The 20,134-nt window shown below is 40.6% G+C and overlaps 1 protein-coding gene across 1 annotated transcript in view; it reads right to left on the minus strand.

Annotated features, from left to right (window-relative positions):
• rsrc1 (arginine/serine-rich coiled-coil 1) overlaps positions 1-20,134 on the minus strand; it is a 131,293-nt gene that overhangs the window by 19,764 nt on the left and 91,395 nt on the right. The window lies entirely within an intron of this gene.

Consider the following 20,134-nt stretch of genomic DNA (forward strand, 5'->3'; position numbering starts at 1 on the left):
TCATGTCATATTTACACCCAATCCATAATGAATTCAGGATGAATGTGAATAGTGGAAAAATGTCTCTTTCAATGGTAGTGACATGTTTTTCCACAGCAAACAATTTTGTGCTTTAATCACATGCACGAACAGGCAATCTTATCTGCCCTCGGATAAGATCCCAAGAAGAAGTACATGAATTAGGTTGTGTCACAAAACTACATCATGCACTTTGTGCATCTCTCATTTGCCCTCTGGTAGGTTTGCAGCAGGAGTTTGTTACTGATATTGCTACCTGTTGTTTTATCAATATTTGGTCAGACACCATGCATTCATAAACGTGTTGTGAAACTATTCCACACAGCATCAGTAACAGAGTCACAGTACAAATTAGCAGAAGTCACATTTTAGAGTAATATGTCTTATGTTAGTCAAAAGACTTGGAACAACAATACAATGTTTTGGTGGAATTGGAGTCAAAGCAAAAAGCAAAAAAGAAGTTGGTGTACAATGTGTTGCCTGCAGATGTCCATTTAACGGCACAGTGGCTGCTCCGTCTTGTTCCTATACTCCTATACTGCAATATTTTAAGTTAATCCACAGTCAAATAATACAGAACATGACTGCTGTCTTGTTTTATAGATAGATTAATGATTAAGTGCCAACACCGGTGCTACAACAGGTAGGAATTCTGCGACAGTGTCGTGGATGGACAGTGTAAAGAGCTGCAGTTTTGAATGTCTGTTTGACAGAGGTATGGCAGAGCTCAGCCCAGGATCCAGAATAAAGTGACTAAAGGGGGCTTTTAAGACTTGCTGTCCGTCCCTTCTATTTAAAACCATAACAAGCAAGCAGAACAGTAGAACAATTGACATGTCTGTCTATCGTATCGATGTCCACCTCCTCTGGTCCTGCAGTCACATGTATCTCAGCCAATAATTTTGTTATTTTTCTGTAGCTACATAAAGCTTAAACAGAGGGAGGGAGCAGTACAACTCAGGGGATTGCCCCCATTAGATTGGCGCTTGGTGAGTGCAGTTCTCTGCCAAAGCCAAATGTTCACTGTTTATTATATATAACTACATCTAAACCATTGCTTGTTCTTGTGAAGCATTTTCCTGATTTCCAATATTCACAATACAGTTTGTTCTTCCCAACAGTGACTGTGGCAACCAGGGCAGAGGAGACTCCTGCACAGAGCAGTGAGGATTCCATTGAAAGCAGGTCCTCGGCTCCTCCTGTGTCCCCCCCCTGTTCTCCTCCAGTGTCCACCTCCGTTGCTCCACCAATGTCCACCCCCTGTTCTCCTCCTGTGTCCACCCCCTGTTCTCCACCAGTGTCCACCCCTTGTTCTCCTCCTGTGTCCACCCCCTGTTCTCCACCAGTGTCCACCCCCTGTTCTCCTCCTGTGTCCACTTCTATTGCTCCACCAATGTCCACCCCCTGTTCTCCTCCTGTGTCCACTTCCATTGCTCCACCAATGTCCACCCCCTGTTCTCCTCCTGTGTCCACCCCTTGTTCTCCTCCTGTGTCCACTTCCATTGCTCCACCAATGTCCACCCCCTGTTCTCCTCCCGTGTCCACCCCCTGTTCTCCACCAATGTCCACCCCCTGTTCTCCTCCCGTGTCCACCCCCTGTTCTCCACCAATGTCCACCCCCTGTTCTCCTCCCGTGTCCACCTCCCTTACCAGCTCCCAGCAGAAAAAAAGAAGAAGAAGGCATCCAGACATTAGTGGTATGTGTGTTTTTTCTGTGACTCCAATCAGTTTCAGTTAGATCAGGCTCATCCTAACCTTTTTCAGATGAAGGAGCAGGCCTGCCCTGTGATTTGTGATTCAATGTGATTTGATCAGGCATCTCTACAAATGATTTCAAAATGCAAGTTATTTTTGTATAGCAAGTTATTGAATGATCATGTAGTACCCCAGCATAGTTCTGGGTTAGTTTGGGTTAACATAAATGAGTAATGTAGGTAGAATTAGGATAGCCTCACAGTATTTCTAAGCTTAATACTCACATGCTCATATTTACATGCAAAGATTTTATGGTTGGTGTGATTGTTCCTAATGTTCACACTATACATAAAACATCCCTCTGTAACATGACTCTAGTGTAGAAGAAATAGCCAATGGCTGTGTAGCCAAAACATCTGTTAAGGATCTTAAGGATGCTGTCACACCTTAATGATGGCTCAATAAGGGACAAAATGATGCAGTGTTATATTTTAGTAGTGGTCAGATGTGAAATCAAATTTTCCAGTGTTACAATCTTTGTCATGCTGAATGCTCTTGATTCTGGTTCAGCAGCCATTAAAATTATTTTGAGGAAAATGCACCGCAGATTTGTCTGAACGATATTTTTTTTGTAAAAAAAAATAAAATAAACCAAAACATGGGAACATTTCCTTATCTCCTGCTTCCATGTCATGTTACTGTGACATCATTGAAAAATGTCCTGTTCAACAGTGACCAGTCATTTTTGCTATTTGAAGTGTTTAGCATTACTCTGAACATTTTCCACATGATAATATTGAGAAGATGTCTGTTAACAAATGATTACCATCTTTTCATTAATTTCAGGATGCCCCGTTCATCAAGGGACAAGTGTTTTCCCCTTCAAAAAAATACTGAGGCAAAGAGTCAGAGAGGTTTGTTTCAAGAAGCATAAGAAATTACTGATGATGAAGATAACGCTTTGGAACCATACACTGTAATTGCCTGCACATAAATAAACCAAGATGCTTTGTTTAAAAGACAGTGGCAGTCTTTAGCCATATTATTTGATATCACTTGGATGCAGGTTGTATTTGTAGTTCATTTTTTGAAAGAAAATTGCACTATATTTCACCTTGGGTCTTTTTGTCTTGTTAAGGGCTGTGTCGAGGTGTTGGTGCAGTGGCAACCTTGCTCTGGATGGTATGTATGTTATCTGAAGTATAGTGTACTGATGGTGATTGGGTTAGGGGAAAATATAATCATATTTATCAACTTAACTTGAGTTTGATCAGTGACTACAAAGTCTGATCGTCAAGCATTCCACAAAGATGTCAAATACTTTGGGCAGTGTAGTGTATTGAATTTAAAGTAAAATAGAAATTGCCCTATTCCAAATCCAATTGATTCTGGTGGCATAGCCTCCAGTGTGTGAGTGTGGGTGAATGGCTATTCTGATAGATGGTAGCCTCAGGCAGTGTGAATGGGGCAAATAGTCAGTTGCTTTGAAAAGCGCCTTGCGTGGTCACCAAGACTCAAAAATATTTTTGGCCAGGGTTGTGTCTAATGTAATGTTGCTCCACATTGTAAGGAACAGCCTGAACAAAAGAGACCAGACTGTTAGACTTCTGAAAGATAGGAAAGGTTGCAAGATCATCAGTAGGCTACTGAACAGAAGCCCAACCACAGTTTTAGGGGTGGTTAGGATTTACAGGACTACAGTCTAGTGATAATGACCTAGGATGTGTTCAGTTTTACTACTATATATCTCTGATGTTTGAAAGTAAATCTTCAGTTCCTATTAAAGTGTGTTCAGTGTAGTCCTTTTTACATAACATCTCAAAACACCATTAAAACTTCAGATCCAGGCTTGTATCTTATATAAATATTTTTTGGCATCAATGTCACAATATCATCAACGTAATGGGAACATTAATCATTAGCTCAAAATAAACATTTACCTTATATTAGTAGCTTTTCGATACATGTCTTTTACTATATAAATACATTGTAATGCACCTTTATCAAACTTTAGTAACTTTGTGAGTTACCCAGTTGCGTCTTCAAAAATGGGCTTAAACTGAGCTTTTATTATGCCAGGGTATTTTGATGATTGCATACATGTCAGCATGGTACATATTTCAGATATTTGAATATGAAAGTAATACTTTTTGCTGTCTCTCTGTCTGTCTTGCAGTGGAGCGAAGTGGAAAAACTCCTGGGAGGCCAAGGACAACATTCAGACATAGGGTGATAAGTGGGGTCACACCCTGGACAGACTTCTTGCTGCAAAGGCAAGAGGGCTAACAACTACGCCAACTGTGTGACCCCTGATCAAAATTGTGTTTTAAGTGTAAATAGTTCTGTTTGGATGTGCTGTTTGTGCATGGTGTCTGCTGTATTGTTCTATTTGTTGTATTTATCTTTGCACAAAAATGTGATAAATGCATGTTTGAAAAAAAAAAAAAGGAACCCTAAATATATTGTTTTACTCTCCAACAGTGTGTGTCATTGTGTTATTGTTGTTGACTTCGATGCATTTCATGTCATTTCTGGCAAGCATCAGCTCTAGGGCTGGTGTATCAATCTAAATATTGATTGTATTGATACCAAGGGGAGTATTGGTATGGAATCAATACTCGTTGCAGTTACTTGTCTATACGTCTAGTATAGACATAGTGTACTCAAGTTCATGCTCTGGAGAGCAGAGAGTCGCTGATTCAGAGCACTGGGAGCAGTCCAAGATGGCGGTGAGAAAGTGAGGTCGAAGAAGGAGAAGAAAATGATTTTATGTAACTGATCGATGAAGTGCAGTGCCTCAATTTTCATAGCTGGATAGATATTTAATAAAATCTTTTGAAATAACATATACTACTTGCTGTCTGTGTTCCTTATACATAAACAAAATATCAACCGTGTAACCTTGATTTCAGAGTTCATACTCTCAGCCTCCAAATGGCTCTATGAAACTTAGCTTGGGGAAGGCTGTGACCATGAAATGTGAAAATCAAATATTTAAAAGTGTTTGCCTGGTCCCTGTGAATCAGGTGCCGATAACTGCCAGGAATTGCTGTAAACTTGCAGTCTATGGTGAGAAAGCCTCCCATCCCCTCCTAGGTGTGGGTAGGGTTTTCACAAATAAATGACCATGCTGTGATCTGTAGTTTACATTTTGAAGAGGCATTATTTCTTTGAATAAACAGAGTACTATTTAATTGTTTTATGTATTTGAAATGTTGACCTTTGAACCCAGATAAGGCAAACCCCTATTTACGTAGAACATTATGTTGATAATGGGTAGAAAATTGGTGCAAACAGGTCCCAAATGAGAAGTATGATTGTGCATAGATCAGTCATCAATATCTTAAACACATTTGACCAGTAAATACCTGTGAACACATGTTTTTCCGATTTTATCAAAGTTGGCCATAAAAAGGGTGTTAGAAACTACATCTGAAAGGGGCTGGCTTGGAGCAAAGATGAAAATTCAAGTTTGTCGTAGGACAACAGTGAAGATGTCATTGGAAAGGTCTCAGTCTAGAGAGTAACATACATCAGTACAAACACTGTGTGAGGTTCCTGCTCCTCAGGAGTGACCTTTGAACCTTGAAAACAAGACACTTATGAAGGCCTACAGGACAAGAACAAAACAAGTGACAAACATGGGGTCAACAGTTTTGGAAAGCTCTTGACCTCTACTACCATACCAGATGGTTATTCAACAGGGGGCGCCACTGTGTAGGGTCGAAACCGGGAAAAAACACAATTTAACCCTCTAAATAATAATGAACCTCAACTTTGACCAAAAATATGTGTTCTCCATCCTCAAAAAGGTCTGGAGAGCCTCCAAGCTACCTGTACTTCTGTCACATAATAAGGAAAACACTTTAGAACTACAAAACTTGCAGCGCACCCCACGTCTCCATATTGCAATCCTGTACAAATTGTAGTTCTTTAAGCATTCTTCTGGGTTAGGGTTAGGTAGGGTTTAGAAATGATCTATACACTCATTTTTAAACATAAAGAATACAACCATATTGTATATGTTTGTATTTTGGGAAATGTGTTGACATGAAAACACAAACATATATATTTAATAGTACTATTTTAGCACTAACTCCACTCGCTCTGTTTCACCGTCTAAAAGGGTGTGTTCAAAGGCAGAACTGATTCCGCAACGTTTGAAAACAGAACGTTCTGGGGATCGTACTTGGATCTACTTTTTTCGTCGTTGTGGGGTGAAAATGTGTCGTAAAGTTTATTCACATATAATGTGACTTCCTTCCTAGACGGTGTCCCATACAAGTAAATCCATCTGATCGATTTATAGTAAACGTTTATTAGCTAAACGTTGCCGCTTGTGAACATACCACAAGGACGCGATGAGAGGCGTCTGTCCCCATTCTTCCCCGCGTAGTTTGGATCGATTCCGTGGCCTATTCGCCAGTACACTATGGAGCTTATGAGCTCAATTTTCCTTTATAATGTGCAAATAAACTCAAACTTGTTAAGTTTTTAAATTAACCAGGTAGACAAGACGCAGTCGATATGGATTCAACTGACATATTTATTCCAGATGTCACTGTTTGTTTACACATTTCAGCATAGAAAATACAATTTTGAAGTTCTCCTCCATACAAATTCAAGGATGACAGCATAAACCATATACAGTACTGTGCAAAAGTTTCAGGCACCATCAGAATATATAGTACCATATATATTAACGAGCCGTCAATGAGTTTAACTCTACAACATGAGTATGTAATGCTCAAGCATTTCTTGAATAAACCTGGCGTAATAGACATTTTTTACAGCAGATATTTCTTTAAATGAAATAGTTGGACTAACACAGGATTTACCAGTAACATTAGTTAAGGTTCCACTCCAGTATTAACAGAGCTGTGTTATTGTTCAAGTGGGTAGATTGAGAGAATACTTGGCACCTATAGTTTTTTTTTAAACAACAAATAACTGCATACATAACTGCATCTGTGTGTGCAATGAATAAATGCAGCCAAACTACATCTCTCCATCCGAAAGTTCAGAACTGCTGTCGTCCTCTTCACAGTCCTCCATGTCTTCTTCCAACATATGAAAGAAACCAGGGTCTTTGTCTACATGGGCATAGGTGCTGGTGACTGCATTCAGCTTCTTTTGTAGACAGTCTCTCTTCTGTAAAAGACAGCAGTGCAGTCCTTTGTATCCGACCTCTGTCATATCAGTAGGAGTAGCTAGAGTGAAAATTGAAGAAGAATGAGTTTTTAAATTAGGCAGACAAAGTTGGAAACATGTAAAGCAGTTTTAATGCCACATTCTGAGGCTGTGTTTTTGTGCAAAAAAACAAACAGCAAGCTGGATTTATTAGAAAGGCTTTCAGATTTGATTAAGTCAGTCACCGGGAGTGCTCATCTTTAACAAATAGAATATTTGTAGAACATACTGTGATTCTTGATGTTGTCCTCAGTGTGATGAAGGAGGTTGTTTAATTTGTCCAGTGCCTTTCTCAGGCACTGATAATGCTGGGTCATCTCCTTCACAATGATGGGCTTCTCCTCGTCCATGCGCCTGACCAGCATGACCTGGTCAAAAAGTCTGCGCTTCACACGTAGACTCACCACTATTTTGGAGAAGAGAACAGAAGTGACAGAATCAAAACTTATTCGCATGTTCTACCATAATCCTCATAGTGTCGATCATTATGTAGCTCACACATTTTCAATTGATGGATGGCTGGAATCACAGCTTATTGTAAAAAACAGGTTCTAGGGAGAATTTATAGAAGAATAATCTTATGTTTAAGGTTAGAATGTATGCAACCCATTGGTTATTAACAAATGGGTCAGTTTCTCTCAGACCTGCTGTTGCTGACTATTGTTCTCCATTTGAGTAATATCACTTGATCAAGCCTTTTCTTACATTCCATACTACAAAATAGCATATCAGCATGAATCATACATGCTTTTATTACAATCGAATCAATATTGGCCAATTTGCTGCTGCTGTTGTCATACTACTGCTATGTTTTCCCATTTACTTTTAACTGTATGTTAAACGAATATAAACAGCTCTTTTCTAAAGCACACAAATGCCAACACTTAACTTACCATCTCCTTGCGCTTCCCAAGGCAGAACTATGCTATCAGAGAGACTGCATGCTGCTTCTGTATCAATCTTGTCTTCAGCAGCAGCAACAGTGTTGTACTGGATGATCTTCTCGCCGAGTTTCTTTTTGAGCTCACCCAGTCTCCTCCGTTTCCGTTGCCTTGTTTGATTGCTGTCTGTTAAAAAAAGTATTTTTTTATTTGTAAAAACAACTGACAAGTATTAGTTGTTGAGTGATGCAAAACTAAATACCATTTTGTCGATAGAGATCATGCTTCTTCCTTCTGAGGGAGTAGATGATCTCATCGATCTCCCTCTGGAGCTCTTCCTGACTACTCTGAGCACCATGTTTCTCTTGAAAAACAGGAACAAGCAAAGCAGGAAAACCAAATGTAGCCAAATGAATGACAGTACCAAAGCGACATACCGGTGATCATATAACTTACCAGTGGCTGCCCACTGCTTCACATCTTCAACCCACTGTTCTGTGTCATCCTGAGTGATACAGAGGTCATGCTGGAGACGCTGAAGATTTGCCGCTTCCAATTCTGCTCTCTGTGTAGTCTATTTATTACGTTTTAAGACGAAAAAATACAATGTCAGAATAATGTTTATTCAATTATCTATCTACAATTGAAAAATGCTTAATACTTTTCAGTTTACATGTCAAAGTGTCCCTGGGAAAGATACTGAACCCCTTTCGGGTGTGTATGTGAATGATTTTCTGATGAGCAGGTGGCACATTTTACAGTAGCCTCAATCATCTATGTATGAATGAGGTGAATGTTGACAAGCTTTGTTAAGTGTTTTGAGTGGTTACAAACACTAGATTGATGTGCTATATAATTGCAGTCCATTTATCATCCATTTCACCATGAAATGACAAAGGCAAATGTTAAAATACACACTTGAACACTTACTTTGACAAAACGCTTTGCCAGGGTCTTGTGGAGACTATCCACCTTCCTTTTATTCCATCCCATGGCAAGCATTGTTATCATATCTGCTCTGCCTGCACAAACAAAACAGAGAACATTTAAATTCTAATCCATTTTATCATCTGGTGCTGTGTCAAAGCATGCCATTTTAGTCTTATATCCAACCTGACTTGGTCATGTATTTCGTAGTCAGAGCTGCCCTTGAGAGAAAGCTGTTAACTTGCTCCACCTCCTCACCAACAGTATTTCCTGCACCACTCTGGTTTCTGCCACCCCATCTCACCTGCTCGAAAACAATACAAATATATGCACTAGCTATAAACTTCCTGTATTTACCTTCTTGCCTACATCCCAAATATATCTGATTAATATGTGGAGTGGACATTCTCACATGATTCATATTAATACATTTTAACAGGCCAGAGATTTACTTCCATTTTAAGCATGCGTGTGCTTAGACAGCAACTTGTTAATATTTGAGGACCAGCAAAACAACTGTCCAAAATGAGACTATGCACATGAGGCAGCTATGGTGTGCTCATGAACACTAGTTAAAAGTAAATATCTCTGGCCTTACATGAATTTTGAAAAGGCCTTGACATGGTTACACTGTATTAAGTGATTTCACTTATGTGGTCAATCTTCTTATGACACAAACTTTTAACTTGCACACTGTACCTCGCATTTGCCAGTGTGAGCCTTGGCATGCATGACAGAGAGAAAAGGCCTCATCAGTGTTAGTGGTTGGAGCTCAGGCAATTTCTCTGCCATCCTCTCCAAATATGGCCAATACCTGTAATGAGAAAGCCAATTAAGTGTTTGGGGTGTATACAGTGATAAGGTGATACATCGGGGAAGTCACCAGTAAAATATTTGTTACCAGCCAAAGAACAACATGTAGCAAAATAAATGCTAATAATGCCTTACATCTGCTGAACATGGAGGTGATACAACATAAGTCATATCAAGTTCCTACAGCCATAGTGTCTCAAAGGTATGAATTTAGGCCTGTTCTGCCCAACTATAACAAATTAATATAGTGTACCAGTAAAAACCTCGGGTATGACTTTGCAAGGGTTAAGAGTACCTGCAAGTGAGGTCCATACAAAAGAAAGTTATGTTTGCAGAGTCAGCCAGCTCCTTTTGCAGGTACAATGGGTAGGCATATATTTCACCACGGTAGTGATTCAAGCCTTGCAGCAAGACGCCGTGTCTGCAAACAGCAATTTCCAGGCCCTCCTCATCCACCTTGGCCCTCGACTTCTGTGAGGTTTCTCGCCCTGCTGTAAATGTTGCTGGCCCACAGACATCATGACCAGTCCTCTGAAAGGAGACAGAATATGTTACATGTAGCCTGGAGACAAGTACAAAAAAACAAGGCAAGGATAGGTGGTTGGATAACACCTTACAATCGTCATTTGGCTTCTTATCCCATCAACAAAGGCAGACACTTTGGCATCTTGTGCGATGAACAGGCCATCAAAGAGGGATGGTTGATCTGTCCTGTTAAATCAGAAGAATTACTTTGTTTTATTACAAAGTGTAAGAAACAACAATAATAACAATAATGCAATTACAAACCACTTTGTTTGATTGTCCAGAAACCCTTTCAGATTAGAAAAATAATTGTTGATGCCATGAATAATGGAATATGAATTGTGTATGTGCGTGTGTATGTATGTAGAAAGATATATTTTTTTTAGCAATGATAATCATTGCAGCTAATATATCAATTGCTAAAATTAGAAAATGAGTCCACTGACCCTTTGGATTTCTTGAAGCGGTAGTGTTTTCTGTTACCATCTGCAGATATGGCAAGCATGTCTGGTGTGCATGCAGGGCACTTGAAGGGCTCAACCAGGCACAGGTGCTCTTTCTTCCAGTTGCAGAAAGCAAATTCGCGATACACCCTGTGGAATGTATCACCACATATACTGCCATCCTGAAAACAAGGACGGTATTACTTTGGTTAATTAAAAACTTTGCAGTTTGGAAATGAACATTTCGAAGGACAAGAGTTCTAACCCGTCCTGTGCGATGGGCCCGATGTTCAAGCATTCGGATAAATGCTTTTTGTGATGTAGCTGGGCTGGCCAACTTCATCTGTTCAAATGATGTAAGGACATCAAATTTGAACAGCATTTGGCAGCTTGCTGTTGCTGGCCAGTATCGGCTACCAATCAGGTCACTGATCCCTGGGGTCCACTTGCAGGAGCAATGTGGGCAACACACAGAAGGCAGACAAAGGTTGTATGGACCTGAAAACAAAAATACTTATACTGTTTCACAGGAATCTGTACAAAACAGGACAAAGCGATAATAGTGAGCCATTATCCACCTGTGATGGGACACAAACGGTAGAAAGAAGAGAAAACATACCATTGATAGTTACCAAGACAGTCTGCTTTCCTGGCACGATGGTAAAGTCTTGGTCTCGGCCACAGGAGCAGATTTGTGTTGGGGGAGGAATCGGCAGCAAGCATACTGCAGTAACGACAATTACAGAAATTAATACCTGTAGTCAAATAATAAAACACTTTAACAGTTCAAAGAAAACTTCAGACATAGCTAATAATATAGTTGTAGAGCATTTTATGGTTACATTCGAAAAAAAAAAAAAGCAAGCTAAATTATTTAAACACACCTTGTTCAACCACTTCACAATGACCTCTTTCATCCATCTTCACTGATGATGTGGGAGGAATGTGTTTGTAAAAATGATCAATCATGACTTCTCTGTCATGAAATATAAGTTTTTTGTGGACCATTGAGTCACATGCTGCACAGAGAAACTGGACTCCTGAGGGAAGACAGTCCAAGCACCTGACCACAGCATTCACGGTTTTACAGTGATGACAGCAATGCTGGGGAACGCTTTCTGCGGCAAGCATGCAATTGAGGAGCTCTGGCACTGCAGCCTTGAATTTCCTCTCTGTGGACAGCTGCCTCATGGTCCACACAGACATGCTGGTTGTCCCCTCCACTTCTGCTGATGCAGGGACAGTGACGGAACTCAGCAGGTCCCTCAGTGTTTGCATATGTTGTTCTACATTGACAAGTATAACAAAAATGTCAAAGACGGTCATAATTTCTTAATAAAGCAAAATAACTCCACAGAAAATGCATCATACACATGGCTGCTACAGTACATAAAATATTAAGATGCCTATACATACTTGACTAGTTCCAAATTCAAAGATTAAGAGCTTTAAGAGCTGTCAGATTTCAATGTGCATACCAAGATTTGGGACCTCTTGAGGAATTTCATCCATCCGTGAGGCCTCAACTTCTGGCACCCCCAATGTGTGAGTGGGTTTGACTGCAAACAATGACGTAAGAAACATTACTGCTGACCAACAGCATCAACTTATAATAATAATAATAATTATAATTATAACTATAATATTTTGCTGACCAGATCGATTCTTCCGAATGGATTTTGGTACAATGTACCCGTTATGGTCCCTTGTCCTCCAGGAAACATTGGAGCCTCCAGTCGCCCTCTGCTTCCTTTTCTTTGATGGCTAATAAAACATTTTTTTTTTTTAAAAAAGAAGAAGATATAATTGCCTTTACTGGGGCACACATATCCTTTTCAGGTGTGTACAGAAGTGATTTGTAAGTGCAATTATAGAGAAAATTTTACTTTTTTTGCTTCCAACTCATCTGCCAATGCTTTCCCCGCCTCCAGCCACTGTCTGAAGTTCTCAGACGCCATTTGGAGACCGACGAAAGGAAAGGATGGAAAAGTCAAAGTAGAAAGACAAAGAGGGAAAGAGAGAAACACAATCAGACAAACCAAAAGCTGTGAGAGGAAAGGAAACTAGTAAAAGAAGGAATAAGACACTGGTTCTTAAAAGAACCGTTGGGTTGTGAGGATATGGCGATGATTGATGTTCAAAAGACCTGAAAAACAGTAACAACATCGACAAAACAGATGAACTAGGATTACTTGTGCAACCATGTCTTCTATTTGTTGCCACTGAAATTAACATTGATTTCACTTATAAATGCAAAGGGAATTATCACAAAAAGGTCTCAAGGGAATAATTTGTGTGTACAAAAGCTAAAAGAAAAGTACATTCAAACAATCTGGACTTTGTATCAACAGGTAAGGAATAGTCAAAGATGGGGATCATGCATGTTGGCTATCAAATCAGGAATAACAAGGAACATTCACACACCTGCAATATTCTTTCATATGTTAATTTACCCCCTTTTAGAAATGATGGGTTCATAGAATTTAAGTCCGTATCAATACAGTTTGTGATAGAGTGGGACATAACGGTTTCCTGCAGACAGAAATGCCTATACAGCTCACAGAATCTGCTTGGTCACATCATTTAGCTCCCTATTTAATTACCATTTATTTAGTCTACGTAGCCCTCTGCTAATAACAGTTCCGCAAAACAGTAACGTTACTGTTTTATTGGACTAAATAATTCTGTTTTGTGCTGTGCACCTTCAATGTTGCGTGTTATTAGCATGTGAGCTAACGTTATCGTCTTATTGGTAAAATCACGTCTTTAATATCATTCACAACTGATCTGTGACTAAAACGTCAAACTAAACAAACTCGGCTACATATGAGTTGCAAGTAATCGATTACTTTAATAATATAATACTCTAATAAAACATCATCCAATAAAATTAACTATATATGTCCGACTTACCAATGCTACGACGTTCAATGACGAAATGATGCGACTCCTCCCCGCTTAGTATGTCGCTTTTGATTGGTGACGAAGGTGAAAGTTCAGTTGGTGACGAGTCCCGTGACACACCGGAAGTGTCGATTTTTACTCGACCGCTAGAGGTCGCTTAATTTTAAAACGTAACGGGCGGTCGTAATACGCTGCTTGTACAAACGACCTATGTGGTCGTTTTTTCGAGGAGGACAGTCTCCTTTGGCCTGCAGTCTGACCACCCTGTCAGACGACGATAAACACACGGCTGCTGCTGCGTCTGATCACATCCAGACATACAGTGAGATCCATTAGATCAGGCGTGTCAAACTCATTTTCACTGAGGGCCACGTCAGCATAATGGTTACCCTCAAAGGGCCAGGTGTAACTGTCATACAGAATAAATGTAACTAAATGTAACCAAATATAATGTAAAATAAAGGTAACGACTCCATAAGATATTGCTAAATAGTTGTCTGTGTGTATTCAAGTTACAAATATGATGCATTATAGATGTAACCTGGTCCGCGATGGTGATGCCGTCACTTTTGCGGGTAACGCAATCACCATGCATTGTGGGAAATGTAGTTTATGGTCAACGCACGCCTTACAGCAGCATAGACCTATTTTAACACAGATTTTTAAGACCAAATAATCACTCACGGGCCACATAAAATTACGTGGCGGGCCACATCTGGCCCCCGGGCCTTGAGTTTGACATATGTGCCTTAGACTGAATAATGTGCATTTGTTGTACATTCAATAGAGTGAAAAACTACTGCTTTACAATCAAACCCCAGGTTATGAGGCTATTTCATATTATAATATAGTATCATGCAGTCATTTCAGAGTAAATTTTTATGACAAAAAACAAAATATAAACCAATATTTTTTAATAAGAGAGATTACTTTTTTTTTTTTATCTGATACTATCCTTAACATGAGCAGAACAGCGAGGGAAAAGAATACATCAGCCTGGTGACTCAACACACAGTTGCTGAATTGTACATTGGTCTAAAGGCAGCAGGTTAATTGATGAGGCGAACCCGAGAAACGATTCCCAATCACAGAGGGTGAAAGGGTACTGTCAATCATGTGTCCACTTGACCTGAGAGAACACAGGTTGAAACTGCACGGTCGATGTGTGCGTAATCCGGCCTATGGCAGAGATGGCTTAGCTTTGGCAGATATCCTTATAGAAATTATGAAGCTATATATGCTCCATAGCTGCAGAAGGCACAGTATCAGCATCCCATTACAACATAGGGTCAAGCGAGGTTAGCACTAGCAGCTCCTACTAGGACGGCGGGGGTCACCGAATCGCATAGATGAGAAGTTTCCGAGTGAGAAAGTGGGGAAGCAAAAGGTAAAAAAAAAAAAAAAAAAAATCAACTTTAAATTTGCAGTGATGAAAAATCAATAAAGCAGTAATTGCTTGGCTTATCACCTTGCAATGAAACAAATTGGGACGAGACGGAAGGCAAGGGAGAGGGGCTGGCGTCCATGTTGCACACCAGGGTTTTTTTTGGCTGCAGCATGTGGAGCTGAGCGAAGCAAGGGGAGAAAGCGAGGAGAGGAGTTTGGGCTTCAGTGGGCCAAGGCAAGGGAGAAAAAAAAAAAAAAAAAAAAAAGGTCTCCTCGTGATAATTAAATCTTCTCACACTGATTTTCTGCCAAATTTATTTCCCCAGGGACCATAACTGTGATTTAGTGCTTACAAGCCTTGCATAACTAATCATTTCAATGTGGGGGAACCACAAACCTGAATGAATAGGGAGGAGAGAGGGTAAAATAAAAAGAGATGGGGAGACTAAATCTGTGGCACTATTCATATCTAAATCAATTATTGCGGCAGGACAACAATCAGAAATGAGGGAGGGAGTGTTCTGCTGTAAGATTCTGTTTGAAACAGACTTTAAAAAAAATGAAGATGTCATGGCGCTCTCTTTTAAACTTCCACTGTGGTGCTATGTGGGCAGAAAACATCCTTTAATTCCTGGAACAAATAGAACCCATGAAGCCAATGAAGTGTCGGTTCAATATTCCTTTGACTGTTCCTGGCATGATTGTGTTGAACATAATAACACAACAAATAAGGCCATTTATCTGAAGTAACGACAGGAGATGGGGCTAACTCCGCTAATCAATACGGAATCAATACAAACCAGATTTTCTTACATCAAAATCACTGAGACAGATCTTCCTTCAGTGCAGAGTGCACAAGAGCAATACAGCGTCTCTCCCTGGAGTCCTAAGGTGGATCATATAGCCAGTAGAAAGAACACAGTTTTATAAAACAGTATTATGGTCTGCACTGAGTGACAATGCTGGGAACTATAATTATAGCTTGGTATAATTCTGACACTCTCCTTATTGAATCTTCATGTTTTAGTTAATGTGATGAGATCAATGACACCGGATCATTCGTGTTTACCAGCGGATGAATTTCACCGCTTGTCCTTCAAGTGGCAGCTTGAGCGGCGCTGATGGCGCTCGGCGAGCTAGTGTGGCACGCCACGCCACGGCCTCAGTAATTAAAACATTTAAAGCAAAGCCAGCCCCCCCTGTGCTCCCGGGGTGTGATATGAGGGTCACGCGCCTGTAGATTCTAATTTGCGCACCATTTGTATTCATGACAGGCACGTGCTAAATATTTAACAGCAGCCCGGCAGGAGTTTTGTATTGTTAGGCTTTCCAGGTCAAATAATTTGATTTCAAGGCAGATTACATTAAGCGTCAATGTCCAAGCCACCACTCTCACTTGCCTCTCATTTCCTGTCTTTTATTACAACTAAGATAGGCCACAACTGCAGGTATATGGCTTTGGGTTATACAAGAGCTTGTTATCCATGGATTAGTTATCATTTTCAATTAGAAAAGGGATCACATCATTTATTACAGATCCACACACCCACACAGGCACTGCACACGGACGCCCGCATGCAAAACGGAAATTTCAGCTGACTGACAAATTGTTTAGCGGAGCGTGTAATCACACCTACCAAGAGAAATATTAGTTCACACAAATGATGAGCGGGCACATCCACCATTAATGATAATTGATTGTCCTTCACTTTACAGCTTGTGGGGTCTTTTTTCCTCACGTTGAACAAGTTCGGCAGGAAACCGAATCCATTTTTGTTTCAGCCCTGGTGATGATTGACAACAGGGCTAGTTAAACGGTGATGAGGCGTTAATGGATGCTTGGTCCAGGAAGTAAAAAAATAAAAGGGGGGTTGGGAGATGGAGGGGGCATGCAGCTGAATATTTAATGGTCATATAATTCCTGAACACAGACACACACACAGACAGGTACACACCCAACCCGTGACCTGTCCTACACACTGCGTAATTAGGGAAACAGTCCTTTCGTTTAACTGCCAAAAGAGCAAAACGGTAGGTATATATTCCCCTAATGATATGGGTTAAAGAGCTATTATACGTCTCATTAAAATATATGATCTCCCAATCTGGTGGTGGTTTGAGGTAATGAGGAAAGAGCAGCACAGAGTGTAAAATACCATCTGCAGCAATAGACAAGTGTCAAATCCATAACTACATAACTCTGCGTGCCAGAGAGTGTCTGCACAAAAGATGTCTCCAGTGCCTCATAAACAACACACAGGGCCCAAAATATTGCCACAGCAGTGTTACAGCGAGCAGCGTGTGTGTGTGAGTGAGTGAGAGGAAATAAAGTGGGGTTATTAAGCACTTGACACCAGTTTTAAAGCAAAATGTGAGATGAGTGACATAAAGAAAAGCAGGATTTAAGTCGTGTTTATGACAAAGTTAACTTCACGTGTAAAGGCGCACAGACGCAGGTGTATACGGAAGGGGTGACGGACACATTCTCTTTTCATTTTTGTCAAAATATAGGGTGTCATTTTTAACGTCTCGTCATAAAACTTTGTCATGTGCACAGTTTGTTTTTAAAGCTCCCATAGAATGGGAGTTCCAATTAACACTGTTTTTTTTGGTGTGTATCTGCGCCATTACCTCGTTTATGAAGCCCTGAAGGTTCGAAAACAAACAGTTCAGCCACTGCTAAGAACGCTCTGTTGTATTGTAATCTCAGGCTCAGCGAGATCTCTGAAAAACCCCGTTCTGGTTACGTAAACACCGGTTCTCCAGAACAGCAGATCGTCCTGCTCCGGGCACTAGTCCGGGCACATCCGGTTGCGTACATCGAACCGCAGAAGAAGAAGAACGTCCGCTGTGGAGGTGTTTCACTTGCGACAGTGTCTTCTGACTCTGGGTCTGACTCCGGGTCAAAGACGTAAAAGGGACTGCGGCAAGGAGTCGTGACAAAGCTATTTTTAAACACTGTTAAAACAATGTTTTGATAATGAGTTGCAGTGCATCCACCGTTCCAGAGGGGGGAGCTGCGCTTCTGAGAGCTGGTGTGCTAATTACGTCACCAGGTATTGGCCAATCACAAGACAGTTGGGATTGCTCTACGCTGGCTGGCCAATCACAACACAGTCTGTCTTCTAGGGGTGAGATTTCAGTCTGAAACACCGCGGCTGAGGAGAGCTTCAGTGAGGAGAGATTTAGGCTCATTTACAACAACTAGGAGGTTTTTGACCATTAAAAACAAGTTAATGTATGTAAGTAGACCTCCATAACTCACATATATGTGCAACAGGACCACTCTATGGGAGCTTTAACTTCTGTGGCTGTGACATTCTCGGAAGGGATCTGTCTAATTCTGGACTAAATTTGTTACACAAAGAAATAATACCAAACTAAGTGCTTGGGAAGAAACTGTATTAAAGTAATAAATGATAAATCATTTAGTGGCTCAAATGAAAATTAATCGGCATCTCTTCTTAAAAAAAAAAAAAAATCTATTTGAGGCTTTAATGCTTTTTCCTTGTCATGAATGTCTTGATTTATTTTGGATGTGTAAGTTTAGGTCGGTGAGAGAGTCATACTTGTTAATTTGATATTTGGTTAATTGTACAGAATACATTACTAGCGCCCATCCTGTGCCCATATATGTGGCCTTCAGTAAAGTAGCAGCTGACACTAACAAACAGACTGTTACACTGACAGTCACGTCTTCTTATTATAGCTGGACATACTATGTTCAGTAAAAGCCTCCTGGGCACACAAACAATATCTCTCAGCTTTAATAGCCTAAACAAGGCATGCAACTGACAAAGGAATCATCCTCTCCTCTCGCTCTCACACCCTTTCATATCACATTTCCTTTTTCAACCACTAGCATCATCTGGCTGCCCTTAACCAAAGAGCCAAACGCTCCTTTTATGTGGAGACTACTTTGTTAACTGATGACCACAGGGCCAGTTATTGATCCTCTCCTTTCTCTATCTCAGTAAACCCTGCTGATAACCCCCCCCCCCCCCCCCCTCTCTCTTCTTGCAGGGCTCTGCAGTGTGCAGCTACAGTTCGTTACAATAATAGCTTGCATATCATAGCATCCACATGAATCAGATCTCAGTAGTTTCGATTAGGGCTGAACTAACTCAAACACGCTGCCAGTCTAGAGGATGTGAATCTATTTATGAACAGAGAGTGTAGGTGGTAGTGTTCTTCACTCTTTCCCCTCCATTTTCTTAAAAGGTTTTATCATTTCACTTGACCTAAAGGTTTGAGTGTAAACATTCTACTTGTGTTGACCTCTAAGCGGCCCTGCAGGGAATAAGGAGGTCCATTCTGGTTGCACTGGGAGGGCGGACAGAGAATAACGCTGTCTGACTCTGCTTGTGTGTGTATTTTGTGACTATGTGCCAGCGGCTTCTCTCACTACCACGGGCAAGTCACTTTGTGGAGCCTCTCTGATCTGACTTCATGTATCTCAGTGTAGGGCGAGGAATAAAAATGATTGCCCTTAAAGGCAGCGCCTGCACAGCGTGCCGTGCTCCGCCACTCCACCGCACAATTAAGAACAACACCTTATTTCACACAGACGTAACAGCTGGAGTGAGGCTCTGAGCAAAGAGGAGAAAGAGTCAACTGATCCCTAAGTGTGAACTTTGTTTTTTTTTTTTTTAAAAAGAAGCTGTTTGACTGGGAGCTTTGCTCCGCTGCCCAGAGCAAGGCACTTAGTCACCACTTTGGCAATGCTTCCACACAGAGAAGAGGTTAGGAGAGAGGTGGAAATGGTTGATGAGGACAAATGGAGGTGGGAGGAAAGAGTGTATGTAAGACGGAGAGTAGGAGGAGAAATCAGAAAGGAAAGGGAGAAGGCACCGAAACCAAGAAAAAAAATTAATGTGAGAACAGCAGAGAGGCCAACAAACAACAACAACAAATATAAAGACAACAACAAATGGGTTAAAGATAGAGAACAAAAGGAGGAGACAAATGTAGAACCGCAGGACCAAAGCAAAAGTGCAGGGCTAATTAGATTCTGAGGGCTGGACTTTCATTCAGCTGAAAGGTCAACTAACTTTAAAGGTCACGCTGACATGCCAGCTCGATATAAACACACAAAAAAATCACACACAAAAGGAAGACGGAGAGGGAGAGACAGTGCAACAAATTAAAAAAAATGACACACTAGACCAAATTATACTACTCTGCATGTGCATACACATAACAACAAGTTTAGTATTGTCATTTATATCATGCTCTGGACAGAGCAGGGACCAGCGTCATTAATCCAGATAAGGACTTTTATTACTTGTAGATCCAGTGCAAAATTACTCTTGACTTTATTTAAATGTGTCGCAGGTAATCTTTGTGTGTACA

Source organism: Microchirus variegatus, assembly GCF_963457635.1.
Source record: "Microchirus variegatus genome assembly, chromosome: 3".
In the NCBI taxonomy this organism is placed as follows: domain Eukaryota; kingdom Metazoa; phylum Chordata; class Actinopteri; order Pleuronectiformes; family Soleidae; genus Microchirus; species Microchirus variegatus.